Source organism: Nesoenas mayeri, assembly GCF_963082525.1.
Source record: "Nesoenas mayeri genome assembly, chromosome: 23".
NCBI classification, from domain to species: domain Eukaryota; kingdom Metazoa; phylum Chordata; class Aves; order Columbiformes; family Columbidae; genus Nesoenas; species Nesoenas mayeri.
Window position 1 is genome coordinate 6,904,192 of NC_137574.1, and position 14,760 is coordinate 6,918,951.

The following is a 14,760-nucleotide window of genomic DNA, read 5'->3' on the forward strand; positions in this document are numbered from 1 at the left end:
GTTGCTATTGTACCTATTGTTGCTATTGTAGCTATTGTTGCTGTTGTAGCTATTGTTGCAATTTTAGCTGTTGTTGCTGTTGTAGCTATTGTAGCTATTGTAGCTATTGTTGCTATTGTTGCTATTGTAGCTATTGTAGCTATTGTTGCTATTGTTTCTATTGTAGCTGTTGTAGCTTTTGTAGCTATTGTTGCTATTGTTGCTAATGTTGCTGTTGTTGCTATTGTTTCTATTGTAGCTGTTGTAGCTTTTGTAGCTATTGTTGCTATTGTAACTATTGTTGCTATTGTTGCTATTGTTGCTGTCGTTGCTACTGTAGCTATTGTTGCTCTTGTTGCTGTTGTAGCCATTGTACCTATTGTACCTATTGTTGCTATTGTTGCTGTTGTAGCTATTGTTGCTATTGTTGCTGTTGTTGCTATTGTAGCTGTTTTAGCTATTGTTGCTATTGTACCTATTGTTGCTATTGTACCTATTGTTGCTATTCTTGCTATTGTAGCTATTGTTGCTATTGTTGCTATTGTTGCTATTGTTCCTGTTGTAGCTATTGTTGCCATTGTTGGTTTTTTTTGCTGTTGTTGCTGTTGTTGCTATTGTTGTTATTGTAGCTATTGCTCTGTTGTTACTATTGTTGCTATTGTTGCTACTGTAGCTGTTTTTGCTGTTGTTGCTGTTATAGCTATTGCAGATATTGTAGCTATAGTTGCTATTGTAGCTATTGTTGCTGTTGTAGCTATTGTTGCTATTGTAGCTATTGTTCCTCTTGTTGTTATTGTACCTATTGTTGCTATTGTAGCTATTTTTGCTCTTGTTGCTATTGTTGCTATTGTAGCTATTGTAGCTGTTGTTGCTATTGTAGCTATTGTTGCTATTGTTGCTATTGTAGCTATCCTTGCTGTTGTAGCTATTGTAGCTATTGTTGCTACTGTAGCTATCGTTGCTGTTGATGCTATTGTTGCTATTTTAGCTATTGTTGCTATTGTAGCTATTGTAGCTATTGTTGCTGTTGTTGCTATTGTTGCTCTTGTAGCTATTGTAGCTATTGTAGCTATTGTAGCTATTGTTCCTGTTCTTGCTATTGTTGCTATTGTAGCTGTTGTAGCTGTTGTTCCTATTGTAGATTCCTCCCACTCTTCAGGGAGGAATCCAGGAGGAAGAGAAACGTCTTTCTGCAGACACTCATTGGGGTCAGGCTGCTCTGTTGCTGGAGCAGGACTCTTGTTCTGGTCTGAGGAGAGGGGCTGGCACTGATGGACACAGGTCATCTGTGGTGGGGATCTGCTGGAGTTGAATCTGCTTTTCCTGTCTGTCCACCCCTCCTCAGGAGACACTCTGCATCGGTATCCATGGGGGAATTCTTCTATCACAGTTTCAAAGTGCTCATTCAAAATGTCCTCTTTATCTGCTCTCCTGAAACCTCTCTAATTAACTCTACAAGCTTTGTAGAGCTTGAAGAAAATTATGCAGGAGACATGGCTTGTGAGAGCTTGGGGCATTTTAGTGAGCTCATGCTGCATTTGATGCTGAGTCCATGAGCCTCAGGTACTGAGAACAAACAAAGCTCTCAAGGAGGCCAAGTCAGAAACAAAACTTCAAAGCTCCTTGAAGCATTAATGGGCCCCACTGAGGCCTGTTACTGACAAAGGCTCCCCAGGGATTTGCTGGACGCTCTGATGACAGGTGGGCCAAGGCCCTGTGCAGGTGGCTCTGATGCTGAGAAACTCCTTGGTTTGCTTTCTGAAGCAGAAAGGAGACCCATGAGCTCCAGGCAATGGGAAGGGGGATCCTGTCCCTCACACACGGCTCAGGGCTCTCCGAGAAAAGGACAACACTGAAACAACAACTTCCAGCTTCCCCATGGGGCTGCAAGGAGGCAACGAGGCCCCAGTGCCATGAGGACAACATGTTTTCTCATTGGCCTCAGTGGCAGAGACAACTGCCAAGGCCAAGGGGACAAAGACCTGGGTGCTATTGGTGCCTCCCAGCCTCGCCAGCGCCCTTTGCCATCTCCACCACCGGCTGCTCCACACAGTCCTACACCTTCCCCTCTTTCCCTGCAGGCTATAGACGCCCATCTCGCTTCCCCACCTGCTCTCACCCCGGCATTTCTGCACCTTCACTGATGTGTCTGCACCCTCACTGGCTGTTCTTTGGAACACAACCATGGGCTGACCCAGACTACCTCTGGGCGACCTCTTGCACCACAGCACTGCCCTTCCAGTGACATTCCTTCCTCCTGATACTCAGTCTCTATCTTCCAAGTTGCTCTTCTTGCCTTTTTTTCTCCCTCTCCCGCATTTTCCCACTACCATGGAAAGCTCGACTATCTCAGAAACTGCCCTTCAAGCAGGGAGCCCAACCTGTCAGGCTTCTTGTGGTCTTTCACCTCACCACACAGAAGTAACCTCAGCGTGATCTTGTAAAACCCATGAGTGCCTTTCAGCTTCTCTGGCAGACATGACCATATACCAGCTGCTGTCCTGTCACATACTCAGGCAGAATGGACATGACAACCCATCTCCAAGTCCTCTTCATGGACAGGGCCTGTCCTAGTGCAGAGGTTTTTTCCCAGCCATGTCCCTGCTGCTGGTCTGTCACCTCCAGAGTCAGAACTGACCCCATGGTCCCCTTCACAGCCACAGGCTTTTTCCTGGATTATGAGTTTCTGAGACACAAATTACCTCATAACACCATGCCCATCATTTACCCAGTAAGGAAGGAGTCTTAGGGTTAGAGTTAGGGGTTTGTCTTAAATTTTAGGATTAGATTTAGGATTAGTATTGTGAAAAATACAGTTGTGACTCGTGCTAAGATGTTTAATGTTTACAGGTATAACCAAATGAGGCACGGACTCTGAACTTGGAAAAGGGAAAGGTGGTTAAGTTCTATGTAAAAAGTTATGAAACTTGTTTAGGAAGTTATATTGATAGAGGGAACTAACATTTTAAGGGTTAAGCAACTATATAATAAGGGCCTACTAACAAGCTAACATTTTAAACCACATTATTAATATCTAGTTTAGAGCTGTATGGAACTAATTGTGCTAAAAAAAGCAGGACTTCATTAAATGCCGAGATAAGAAGTTCTACAGCACCAGCTGCAACAAGACAGCCAAGATTTACAGCAAAAAGGGGGCGTCAGTCTGGTTTCAGTCGGTTTGGCAGCTCGGGTTCCAGCCAGTTCCTCCTCAATGAGCCAAAGGTACAAAGTCCACTGTGACGAAGCTGAAGGAGCTTCATCCAAAGACCCCTAAAGACCCTTCCTCAAATTCACCAAGTGACACTGCGCAGGCGCAACAGGGGAATATGTAAATGGTTATCTGAGACTCATTTTAATAAAAAGCGGGAAAGGTCATGAATATGTAGAGGCGTTTCTGGGGTCATTATGAATATGTAATACCATACTGTATTTAAGCACGCTTCTTATTGTTAAAAGTGTGCGTGTTGGGCGGAGTGAATCCCCCGCACACCCAGCGCTGTTTTGCTTATGCTCTAATGAACACGTGTTTAAGGAATGCAATTAAGGAATTGGATTAAACGTTGTTTATCCATAGAAGAAGCGTAAGTTATTTATTTCAGTATTTAGGTTTACATTTAGGCTTAAGTTTCAGGATTTGGTTTAGGGTAATGGTTGGATTAGGGTTAGTGTTAGGGGTTCTGGAGTTGTCTTAGCGGTACAGTTAAGTTTTGGGGTTAGATGCTTCACGTGCTTCACCATATGTAGAGGCGTTCCTGGGGTCATTATGGGTATGTAACACCTTACTGTATTTAAGCACACCTCTTATTGTTAAAAGGTGTGCGTGTTGGGCGGAGCGAATCCCCCGCGCACCCAGCGCTGTTTTGCTTATGCTCTAATGAACACGTGTTTAAGGAATGCAATTAAGGAATTGGATTAAACGTTGTTTATCCATAGAAAAAGCGTAAGTTATTTATTTCAGTTCCTTATTTGGCAAAAATGATGTAATTCTGTGCAGCACAACCTATCGTCTTTATCTTTCCACCTCTTTCTGGCATTAATAATGAAATAAATAACTTACGCTTTTTCTATGGATAAACAAAGTTTAATCCATTTCCTTGTGTTCCGTAAAAACGTGTGCGGGGGATTCACTCCGCCCAACACGCACACTTTTAACAATAAGAAGTGTGCTTAAATACAGTATGGTATTACATATTCATAATGACCCCAGAAACGCCTCTACATATTCATGACCTTTCCCGCTTTTTATTAAAATGAGTCTCAGATAACCATTTACATATTCCCCTCCTTGATCCTCCCCTGTTGGCCTGCGCAGTGTCACTTGGTGAATTTGAGGAAGGGTCTTTAGGGGTCTTTGGATGAAGCTCCTTCAGCTTCGTCACAGTGGACTTTTTACCTTTGGCTCATTAGGAGGAACTGGCTGGAACCCGAGCTGCCAAACCGACTGGAACCAGACTGGCGCCCCCTTTTTGCTGTAAATCTTGGCTGTCTTGTCTCCTCAAGGTTGCAGTTGGTGCTGTAGAACTTCTTATCTCGGCATTTAATGAAGTCCTGCTTTTTTTAGCACAATTAGTTCCATACAGCTCTAAACTAGATATTAATAATGTGGTTTAAAATGTTAGCTTGTTAGTAGGCCCTTATTATATAGTTGCTTAACCCTTAAAATGTTAGTTCCCTCTATCAATATAACTTCCTAAACAAGTTTCATAACTTTTACATAGAACTTAACCACCTTTCCCTTTTCCAAGTTCAGAGTCCGTGCCTCATTTGGTTGTACCTGTAAACATTAAACATCTCAGCACGAGTCACAACTGCGTTTTTCACAATAACGACCGGATAACAGCGATCAGCACAGACACTGAGAAATGCAGGCGGCCCACGGTCTGTCAGTTCGTTACAGCTGCTGCTGTTCTGAGATTCCAGGGAGCGGAAACTTCTCTTCAGCGACTGCAAAACGGAGCCTGTTCTCAGCAGCCGAGACTTTTCCGCTGTGACAGGACAGGACGCTCCGGTTCGGAACCCACAGGCCCTCAGCGCTGCTGCCCCAGCGGGTGCGGTGCCGAGCGGCCGCGGACACCGTGTCCGCCCGCGGGACGTGCGGCCGCTCCGTGCTGCGGGTTCCGCGGCTGCGGAGCGGGCAGCGAGGAGTTTGTTTGAGAGCCGAGGCTGATCTGCAGCTCAGAGAGTTTCCACTGCACTGAGCCGCCATGCCGGCACGGCTGCCGGGGACTTTTGTATTTTAATAATGGTTCAGAGCAACCAGATTCCGTATAAACATGTGGCGGGTCAGGCGAATGATCGGACAGCTCTGGCGGGGTCCTGCCGGCAGCGCGGCTCGCCTCGCCCGTCCCGGTGACGCCATTTCCGGCTGCAGCGCTGGGCCGAGCGGAGGCTCCTGAGCGGGTCCGGGGGGCGAGCGGCGGGTCCGGGGGGGCGAGCGGCGGGTCCAGGGGGGCGAGCGGCGGGTCCGGGGGCGAGCGGCGGGTCCGGGGGGCGAGCGGCGGGTCCGGGGGGCGAGCGGCGGGTCCGGGGGGGCGAGCGGCGGTTCCAGGGGCGCGAGCGGCGGGTCCGGGGGCGAGCGGCGGGTCGGGATGGGGGCGGGAGAAGCGCCCGCGGTCGGGGCGCGCGCACAAAGGTCCGTGTGCGAACGGGCCCTTGGAGACCCCGGTCCCGGGAGCCGCCGGAGCTGAGCCCACAACTGCCGGCCTGTTGGTGCTCCGTGCAGGGGGCAGCGCAGAGGCCGCCGTGGGAAAGCCGGGTGTCCCCAGCACGTTCCTGTTGGAGCAGCACGTGGCCTGTGCAGCTTCGTGTGGGACAAGGGAGGCGACTGTGTCCGTGTTGACTCAGGTCGGTGCAGCTGCGCTTGGATTTAGAGCAGTAACCCTGGCTTGTCGAGCCTTGGGGTTTGTTTATTTCTGAGAATCATGGGTCTGTTTAGCAGGTCTTTAATTGCTGTGCACTCTTACCCTGACAAGAAGGATTCGTTTTCAGTGTTATTCATTCAGCGTAGCTCTCTCCATTGTACGGGTAAGTTTTCCCGCTCTCAAAGGTTCCCTCTCCATTTGGTGGTTGAATTTCTCAGCATCTCTGCTGCCGTTTGTTTTCCTTCTCCTGCAAAGTGGGGTGGAAAAGAGAAGGCAAAAGGCCCCGCTGCTTCCAGGAAGGGACTTGGTTGCTTGTATAATGCGTGTCTAGTTCATCTCGAGGAAGACAGAGATGAATGGTGTTAGAAATCAATAAGCTGTGTCCTGTTGGAGGGACAAAGTGTGTTGGATTTGAAGCCCTCGGTCAGGACGGGAGGAGCTGCCTTCTTGGGTCAGTGATGGGTGTTGGCATGTATTATCTGAGCTGGAGCTGATGTCTGTCACCACTTGAGCTCTAGAATTACTCTGAGACCCAGGAGTCTCCCGTTCCTTGTGGAGCTTTTCCAGGCTGTGGAATCCCCTTTCTGTCACAGGTTGTAACGCAGCCCATGGAGAAGGGGCCACTGTTTGAGGTTCCTCAGTGTGTGTGTTAGGGAGGTGTCGTTCTTGGGCTCACACTGGGCGTTACGAGGAGACGCTTTGACGTGAGCTGAAGGCAGCTCTGGGTACCCAAAGCTGTTAACCGGTGTTAACAATCACTGCTGCCGAGATTTGGGGGTGACGGCACCAGCCGGTTGTGACGAGCGTGGATGTTGCTGAACCGCAGACACCGTCTCGTCCAGGCTGCACAGCCAGAGCGTTTGAAGGGCGGTGTCCCAGTTTCCTTTGATTGCAATGAGCACTCGTGTTGGGATTTGCTTTTTAAGGAGCGTGCTCTGCTTGAATCTTTTGCGTTGGGGTTTGTTCTGTTATTTCTGCAATGCCATGAAAGCTCAAGTGCGGGAGGTTGAGAGCTGTTGGAGCAGAGAGGAGCACGTCTTGTATTGCTGGATTTTTGTGGGTTTCTGCAGGAGGACATGGACCCCAGTATCAGTTGGACCCCAGAAGGACATTGTTTGAAAATGTGTGGCCAGGTTCCAGTGACGTGTTGGCCTGGGCGTGAATGACTGGAAGTGCCTGTTGGGAGAGCTCTGTTGGTGTGGACCCGTGGAGCCTTTATGATTGAGCTTCCAGGTGTCAGAATGCGAATGGAAACTTGAACTCGAGCCAGTCTTGCTCTCGAACCAGAATGGTTTTGACTCCTGCCCAGATTTCTGAGAGAGCCGTGACCGTTCCAGGCAGCCGAGGTTGTGGCCCAGGGTGTGTGAGTCGCCCGCTCTGCAATTGTCCAGCGGGCCCTACAGGTAATTTCTGAGGTGACAAAGCTCTTGGCAGGCGACAGCGTTTGAGTTCCTTTGCTTCTATCTGGGGATATATGGACCAGCTGAAAAGGTGGTGTTTGTGTTTACCCGCAGCACACAGACAGACCCCTGGAGTGTTCACGTGCCCTTGTCGATGAGTGAAGAAATTGTCTGTGAGACAGAAAAGAGAAGGGTCCGGGGACAGGTTTTAGGTGTTTTTTCCAGCTCCCTGCAAAACCTGGGGTTTTAGTGTTTTGCTCCAGATTTTCCCTGGTGATTTGAATGTGTTCTTCTTGTTCCTGAAAAACTAATTTATTTCCTTTCCTGCAGCTCTGCCTTCCAGGAGAAACAGCTACAACGCTCTCCCTGTGTGCTGCAGCCGTCCCGGCCCTTGTGCTGAGACCGAGCTCATCACTTGCACAAGTACAGACTGTCCTGGTTAGCGCTGCCGAAGCCTCTGCGTTAACGAGCGTGGTTGGGAGATGCAGCGCACGAGCTGCTGTTGTGCTTGCAGGGAAAACTGGCTGCTCTCGGTGTGGGGAAAGCAGGAGGATTCGTTCTGTTCCCGCCTGAGCTGTGGTGGATGAGGAGGTTCCGAATGCCGCGCAGGACGGGTGAGTGTGTCTGTAGATGGAGATGTTTTAAATGAGCCAGTGTCACACGCTGCCTGTAAGAGTGTCTGTGCGATCCCTGTGTCAGCCGAGGCTCTGGGCACAGCTGGGCTCTTGGTGCTGAGGCTCCTTGGGAGAATGCGACCTGGCCCAGGGCTGTCGTTCGACTTGGAGCTTTACTGTTGTGGGAAGACTTTAGCAAGCAGCGTAGCTTATTGCTCCCCAGAGTTTTCCAGCAGTGAGCACGGCCTTCCGCTGAGTGAAATTTCCATTTCTGGAGAGTTTTCAGCCAGTTGGTGCTGCCGAGTATCCGAGTGACCCCCGGTCCCGGGAACCGCCGGAGCTGAGCCCACAACTGCCGGCCTGTTGGTGCTCTGTGCAGGGGGCAGCGCAGAGGCCGCCGTGGGAATGCCGGGTGTCCCCAGCACGTTCCTGTTGGAGCAGCACGTGGCCTGTGCAGCTTCGTGTGGGACAAGGGAGGCGACTGTGTCCGTGTTGACTCAGGTCGGTGCAGCTGCGCTTGGATTTAGAGCAGTAACCCTGGCTTGTCGAGCCTTGGGGGTTGTTTATTTCGGAGAATCATGGGTCTGTTTAGCAAGTCTTTAATTCCTGTGCACTTTTACCCTGCAGGAAGCATTCATTTTTGATGTTGAGTCTTGGTCCAAGTGTCTCAGGTAGTTGTTATTTTGTTTGGGCTGTATGCAAAAGGTCAGAAGGTTTTCCTCCTCATCCAGAGACTGACGTGGTGTAGGCCAAGGCAGAGCACGGGGGCTCCAGGCACACACTGGTCTTGGAAGCTTTTCAAGGCTGTTTTCACAGGTCATTTCATTTGAGTCTCTCTGCTCTGCAGAAAGCGAGTCAAAGGAATTCCTGTGCCCCTGGTTAACTCAAACTAGATGTTTAGCTGAACAGGGCAGATACCACTTCAGTTGGAGCCAATTCTGCTCTGCTTGTGAAAGCAAGCTCAAAGAACCCCAGAATGTCTGTGATCCAGATTCTAGCACTGCCTGTTGCATTTGCATTTCCATGTAAAGCACTGGGCAGCTGGAAATTGTGATTGTTGCTGGATTAAGCTCCAAGAAATAGTCAGAGGTGGTGGATGCTGTTCTGTGTTCTGTCCCCCTTGAGCACCAGCAGCACAGGTGAATCGTTTTCAGGTAACAGCCGTGGCAGCAGTGGGGCAGAGTTTTCATGCTTTGGCTACGTGGCTGGTTTGTGCCCGGCAAAGCGCATCCGCCTTTAGAATCTGGTTTGTGCAGGTGAGACGCCAGGAAAGTGAGTCAATTTTCTCCACGCAGTTAGAAGCCTTTCTTTTTCATAGCTGGCACAGTCATTGTTCGGATTCAGTTTGAGAACAAGAGGAACACCCGGGCAGAGTTAAGGTTTTTAGTTGTTGGTGTCTGAGAGCCAAGGTCTGAGCTCTGCCCGCGGGTGTGAGGAGCTGGGAAGGGGGGTGGATGGGGCAGAGCTTGACTGACGCCCAGACTGGTCAGTGAGAATATTCCATTAGCGTCATGCTGTGTCTTTAAGGAGCGTCGGGATCTTCGGGCTGGGGTTTTTTTTCAATGCTGGGACAGAGAATTTTTCACGTATCTCTAGTTCATCTGGAGAAAGAGAAATAAGCTGCATCCTGTTGGAGGGACAAAGTGTGTTGGATTTGAAGCCCTCGGTCAGGACGGGAGGAGCTGCCTTCTTGGGTCAGTGATGGGTGTTGGCATGTATTATCTGAGCTGGAGCTGATGTCTGTCACCACTTGAGCTCTAGAATTACTCTGAGACCCAGGAGTCTCCCGTTCCTTGTGGAGCTTTTCCAGGCTGTGGAATCCCCTTTCTGTCACAGGTTGTAACGCAGCCCATGGAGAAGGGGCCACTGTTTGAGGTTCCTCAGTGTGTGCGTTAGGGAGGCGTCCTTCTTGGGCTCACACTGGGCGTTACGAGGAGACGCTTTCACGTGAGCTGAAGGCAGCTCTGGGTACCCAAAGCTGTTAACCGGTGTTAACAATCGCTGCTGCCGAGATTTGGGGGTGACGGCACCAGCCGGTTGTGACGAGCGTGGATGTTGCTGAACCGCAGACACCGTCTTGTCCAGGCTGCACAGCCAGAGCGTTTGAAGGGCGGTGTCCCAGCTTCCTTTGATTGCAATGAGCACTCGTGTTGGGATTTGCTTTTTAAGGAGCGTCCTCTGCTTGAATCTTTTGCGTTGGGGTTTGTTCTGTTATTTCTGCAATGCCATGAAAGCTCAAGTGTGGGAGTTTGAGAGCTGTTGGAGCAGAGAGGAGCACGTCTTGTATTGCTGGATTTTTGTGGGTTTCTGCAGGAGGACATGGAACCCAGTATCAGTTGGACCCCAGAAGGACATTGTTTGAAAATGCGTGGCCAGGTTCCAGTGACGTGTTGGCCTGGGCGTGAATGACTGGAAGTGCCTGTTGGGAGAGCTCTGTTGGTGTGGACCCGTGGAGCCTTTATGATTGAGCTTCCAGGTGTCAGAATGCGAATGGAAACTTGAGCTCGAGCCGGTTTTGCTCTCGAACCAGAATGGTTTTGACTCCTGCCCAGATTTCTGAGAGAGCCGTGACCGTTCCAGGCAGCCGAGGTTGTGGCCCAGGGTGTGTGAGTCGCCCGCTCTGCAATTGTCCAGCGGGCCCTGCAGGTAATTTCTGAGGTGACAAAGCTCTTGGCAGGCGACAGCGTTTGAGTTCCTTTGCTTCTATCTGGGGATATATGGACCAGCTGAAAAGGTGGTGTTTGTGTTTACCCGCAGCACACAGACAGACCCCTGGAGTGTTCACGTGCCCTTGTCGATGAGTGAGGATATTGTCTGCGAGACGGAAAAGGGAAGGGTCCGGGGACAGGTTTTAGGTGTTTTTTCCAGCTCCCTGCAAAACCGGGGGTTTTAGTGTTTTGTTCCAGATTTTCCCTTGTGATTTGAATGTGGTGTTCTTGTTCCTGAAAAACTAATTTATTTCCTTTCCTGCAGCTCTGCCTTCCAGGAGAAACAGCTGCAACGCTCTCCCTGTGTGCTGCAGCCGTCCCGGCCCTTGTGCTGAGACCGAGCTCATCACTTGCACAAGTACAGACTGTCCTGGTTAGCGCTGCCGAAGCCTCTGCGGTAACGAGCGTGGTTGGGAGATGCAGCGCACGAGCTGCTGTTGTGCTTGCAGGGAAAACTGGCTGCTCTCGGTGTGGGGAAAGCAGGAGGATTTGTTCTGTTCCCGCCTGAGCTGTGGTGGATGAGGAGGTTCCGAATGCCGCGCAGGACGGGTGAGTGTGTCTGTAGATGGAGATGTTTTAAATGAGCCAGTGTCACACACTGCCTGTAAAAATGTCTGTGCGATCCCTTTCTACAGGCAGGCGCAAGTCACTGGAGTGTATTTACATTTAACTCATCACCTCGCCAAATCTTTCGCTATATCCCCATACGTTCCAGCCCCTCGCTCAGGTGACTTGCTTCTGCTGGGGCCAGCGAAGCCAGAGTTGTTCATTTGTGCTTGTGAGGTGTAGCACAGAGCAATTTACAGGGGCACACAGTAAACATACAGAAAAAGGAAAAAACATATTTCTGCAATAATCAGGTGTCCCATTCATCTTGCCAAGGAATTACACAAGTTATTCAGCCAGGCATGAAAATGCTCCAATGCCCTAAAAGTCCTAAAAAGGCATGTAATTGTTTTTTTGGAGCTGGTGCAGAAAACTGCTGCACTGTGTGCTGTACTTAATCTGGTGTTTCTCTAAGCTGCCTATGCAGAACTATTTCTAAAAGTAGTACAGTGGCACAAGGGCCCTGCGTTTTCGTTGGAGTAATTGCCCAGCCTTGGTCCTGCAAAGGCACCTTCAAAAATTCAGCAGCTGCTTCAGCTTCTTGTTGTGACGCTGCCACAATCAACAGATCATCAATCTCATGGCAGTCAGTAACAGTACCCGACCACAGTGCTATATCAGCTACTATCATCTGGTGGCAAACGGAGGGACCGTGTTTGTATCTCTGAGACAGTACTCGGCTAGTACATTGCTTTTGTTGCCAGGTAAAGGCAAACTGGTCTTGCACTGAGGTGGCAGAGGGTGGAGGGTGGGTGCAGTGTGGGCGGGGGGGCTGGGGCTGGTTGGCTTTTTTGCATAAGCATTAACTTTTACAAGCGGCAAAAAATTTGTGATGGTATGATCCCGCTTATTTCTGATCGTGGGATACCAGCTTGTACTAAGTCATTCCGCACTGGTGTTCTCATCACCTGTGCTGTAACTCTGCTCAGTGTTGCTGGATTTCCATTATCCACCACCCAAACAGAGGGTCCTGAAATTACAGCCCCAGTTCCCCTCAAGGCATTTGCCAGAGTGCTGCATTACCTGTAGCACTTGTCACTGCTACCCTGTCCGAATTGGATCCCATAATCAATGCATACACCACCCCCATCTGCCGCACTAAATCAATACTTTCCTCCATTGTGCACCAATTTCCACGGGACAACACAGATTCAACAGGTTCAGCATATGCTGTTGAAATGGCTGCACACAAACATTGATATAGCGTAGGTGCAATAATATCTTGCCTGTCCGGACCTCTGACAGTTTGCAGCTGAGCATATTGTTGTTGTATCTGATCACCATAGGCTATAGGGCTTAAGAAATCTTGTTCATCTGCCAATAAATGGATAGACACAGCTCCACTATCCCAAGCTGGCAAAATCTGTGCCGGAATTCCTTCCCCGCTCGTCTGCTGAGAGATCTCTGAAAATGTCGTTAACTCCTTCGCAGAGTGAGTTTGTGTGATCTGCCCCCCTCATCTGCTTGTTCCTGCTGCAGCATCATTTGTATGGGGGTTGTGCTCCCACCACCTCCCTGCCGTTGAAGTCAGGATCAAGTTCAAACTCAATATTGGAGTCTGAGGATCCACTCCAAATATTTCCATCCCGTTCCTTGGGATTCCAAGAGTGTTTTGTGGTAAGAGTACAAACCTGAGAACACAAGAACTCACTTTTGGCATATTTTTCCTTTTGTTCCTTAGCAATACATGCTAGCAACCGGTCTACATTATCTTGCAGCTCATAGCACCGCTCCGCTTGAACAGTAATTACTTCTTGTGTGATGGCCTTTGCATCCTGTAAAATCTCAACCTCCTTTTCCAGTTCTCTTCTTTTACTCTGCAATGCAACAACGTCACCATCAAGAGCTCTGAGACCGGTAACAAATAACCATCCCAACCTCCCTTGGATTGCCTGAATTTTCTGGATTTCTGCAGGAGAAAATCGACCCCAGCATCAGTTGGACCCCAGAAGGACATTGTTTGAAAATGCGTGGCCAGGTTCCAGTGACGTGTTGGCTTGGGCGTGAATGACGGGAAGTGCTGTTGGGAGAGCAAAGCTGCCCGGTGTTAACAAACGCTGCTGCCGGGATGTCGGGGTAGAAGTGCCAGAAATGTGATTTCTCAGGGAAAACAGAGAAATTTGTCAAGGCCTGATTGTAATATGGCACATTGTAATTAAGCGCAGTGGTAATTTTGCATCGATTTTACACAGGATTACTGGCTGTAACAGACTGGTTGCATCAAATAAATGTTGACTTGCTGCACTGGTGGCCTTGGGAACAGCCGATGGCTTCTGGAGGTGGTGACATCTCCTGTGAGCCCAGGAGTGCTGAGCCCATCGTACAGGGAACAACCTCCCCTCCCTGAGCAGGGCAGAGGATCCAGGGGTCCGGGCTGCCCGTCCACGCTCCTCTCCTACCCCAACACCAAAATATGTTCCTTGGGGGATGGTTCTCACCAGAGCCCCACGAAGAATCTGTTTCCAAGTCAGTCATGAATATAGTGAAAAGTACTGGCCCCAGCACTGCCCCCTGAGGCACTGCACTGGATACAGGCCTCCACTGGACTTTGCCCCATTGACCACGACTCTCTGACTTCTTCCCTTCAGCCAGTTCACAGTCACCTCACTACCCGCTCATCCAGACCACACTCCCTCAGTTCAGCTGTGAGGATGCTGTGGGAGACTGTGTCAAATGCCTTACTCAAGTCAAGGTAGATCACGTCCACCGCTTTGCAATCATCCATCCGTCTTGTTATGTCCTCATAAAAGTCAATGAGGTTGGTCAAGCACAACTTCCCCTTGGTGAAGCCATGTTGACTGCCCCTAATGACCCCTAATCTCCTTGATATGCCTTGAGATGGCACCAAAGATAAGTTGTTCCATCATCTTCCCAGGGATGGAGGTGAGGCTGACCGGTCTATAGATACCCAGATCCTCCTTCTTGCCCTTTTTGAAGGCTGGAGTGACATTTGCTTTTCTCCAGTCCTCGGGCACCTCTCCCGTTTCCTATGACTTATCAAAGATGATGGACAGTGGCCTAACAGTGACCTCAGCGAGCTCCCTCAGCACCCACAGGTGCATCCCACCCAGACCCATGGATTTATGGATGTCCAGATTGTTTAACTGGTCCATAACCCAGTCCTCGTGAACCAGCCTCCTCCAGCCTCATGGGGGAACACTCCACCTTCCCCTAATCTGCCCGTATCTGGGGGCACATGGCAGGTGGGAAGGAGGTGTCCTTTACAGTGACACCCCGGGTGTCTGGGCTCCCTCAGCCACTCCGCTCATGGCCGCTCTGTGGCCAGAGAGGACCCAGGCGTCCGAGTGCTGGCACAGCAGTGGGAACATGGACACAGACACACCCATCCACACGCAAGCGTAGCTTTGCTGAAGGGATGCCCCTACATCTTGCAGAACCCTGCCCAGCCCTCAGGGTGATCCTCGGGGTCTGTATGGCCCCAGAGCCCCTGCCTGGCCTGCACGGTGACCCTCTGGGTCCGTAGAGCCCCAGTGGGTGCAACAAAAGTCATGGGGCAGCTCTGTCCAGTGTGGCCTGGGACACAGGTCATGGACAGTCCCCTCTGTTTTCTTGTCCTGGATCCACGTTCTGC

The 14,760-nt window shown here is 50.1% G+C and overlaps 1 long non-coding RNA gene across 3 annotated transcripts; it reads left to right on the forward strand.

The window, feature by feature from the left end:
* Positions 1-5,575: 5,575 nt before the first annotated feature.
* On the forward strand, positions 5,576-13,405 carry LOC308048811. Of its 3 annotated transcripts, none has more exons than XR_013923182.1 (4): positions 5,576-6,003; positions 6,911-7,854; positions 10,828-11,111; positions 12,971-13,405. It is a non-coding gene; the product is annotated as an uncharacterized lncRNA (long non-coding RNA). The 3 variants fall into 3 exon arrangements; XR_013923183.1 differs by having other exon boundaries at positions 5,576-5,823; positions 5,918-7,854; XR_013923181.1 differs by having other exon boundaries at positions 5,576-7,854.
* The last annotated feature ends 1,355 nt before the right edge of the window (positions 13,406-14,760 follow it).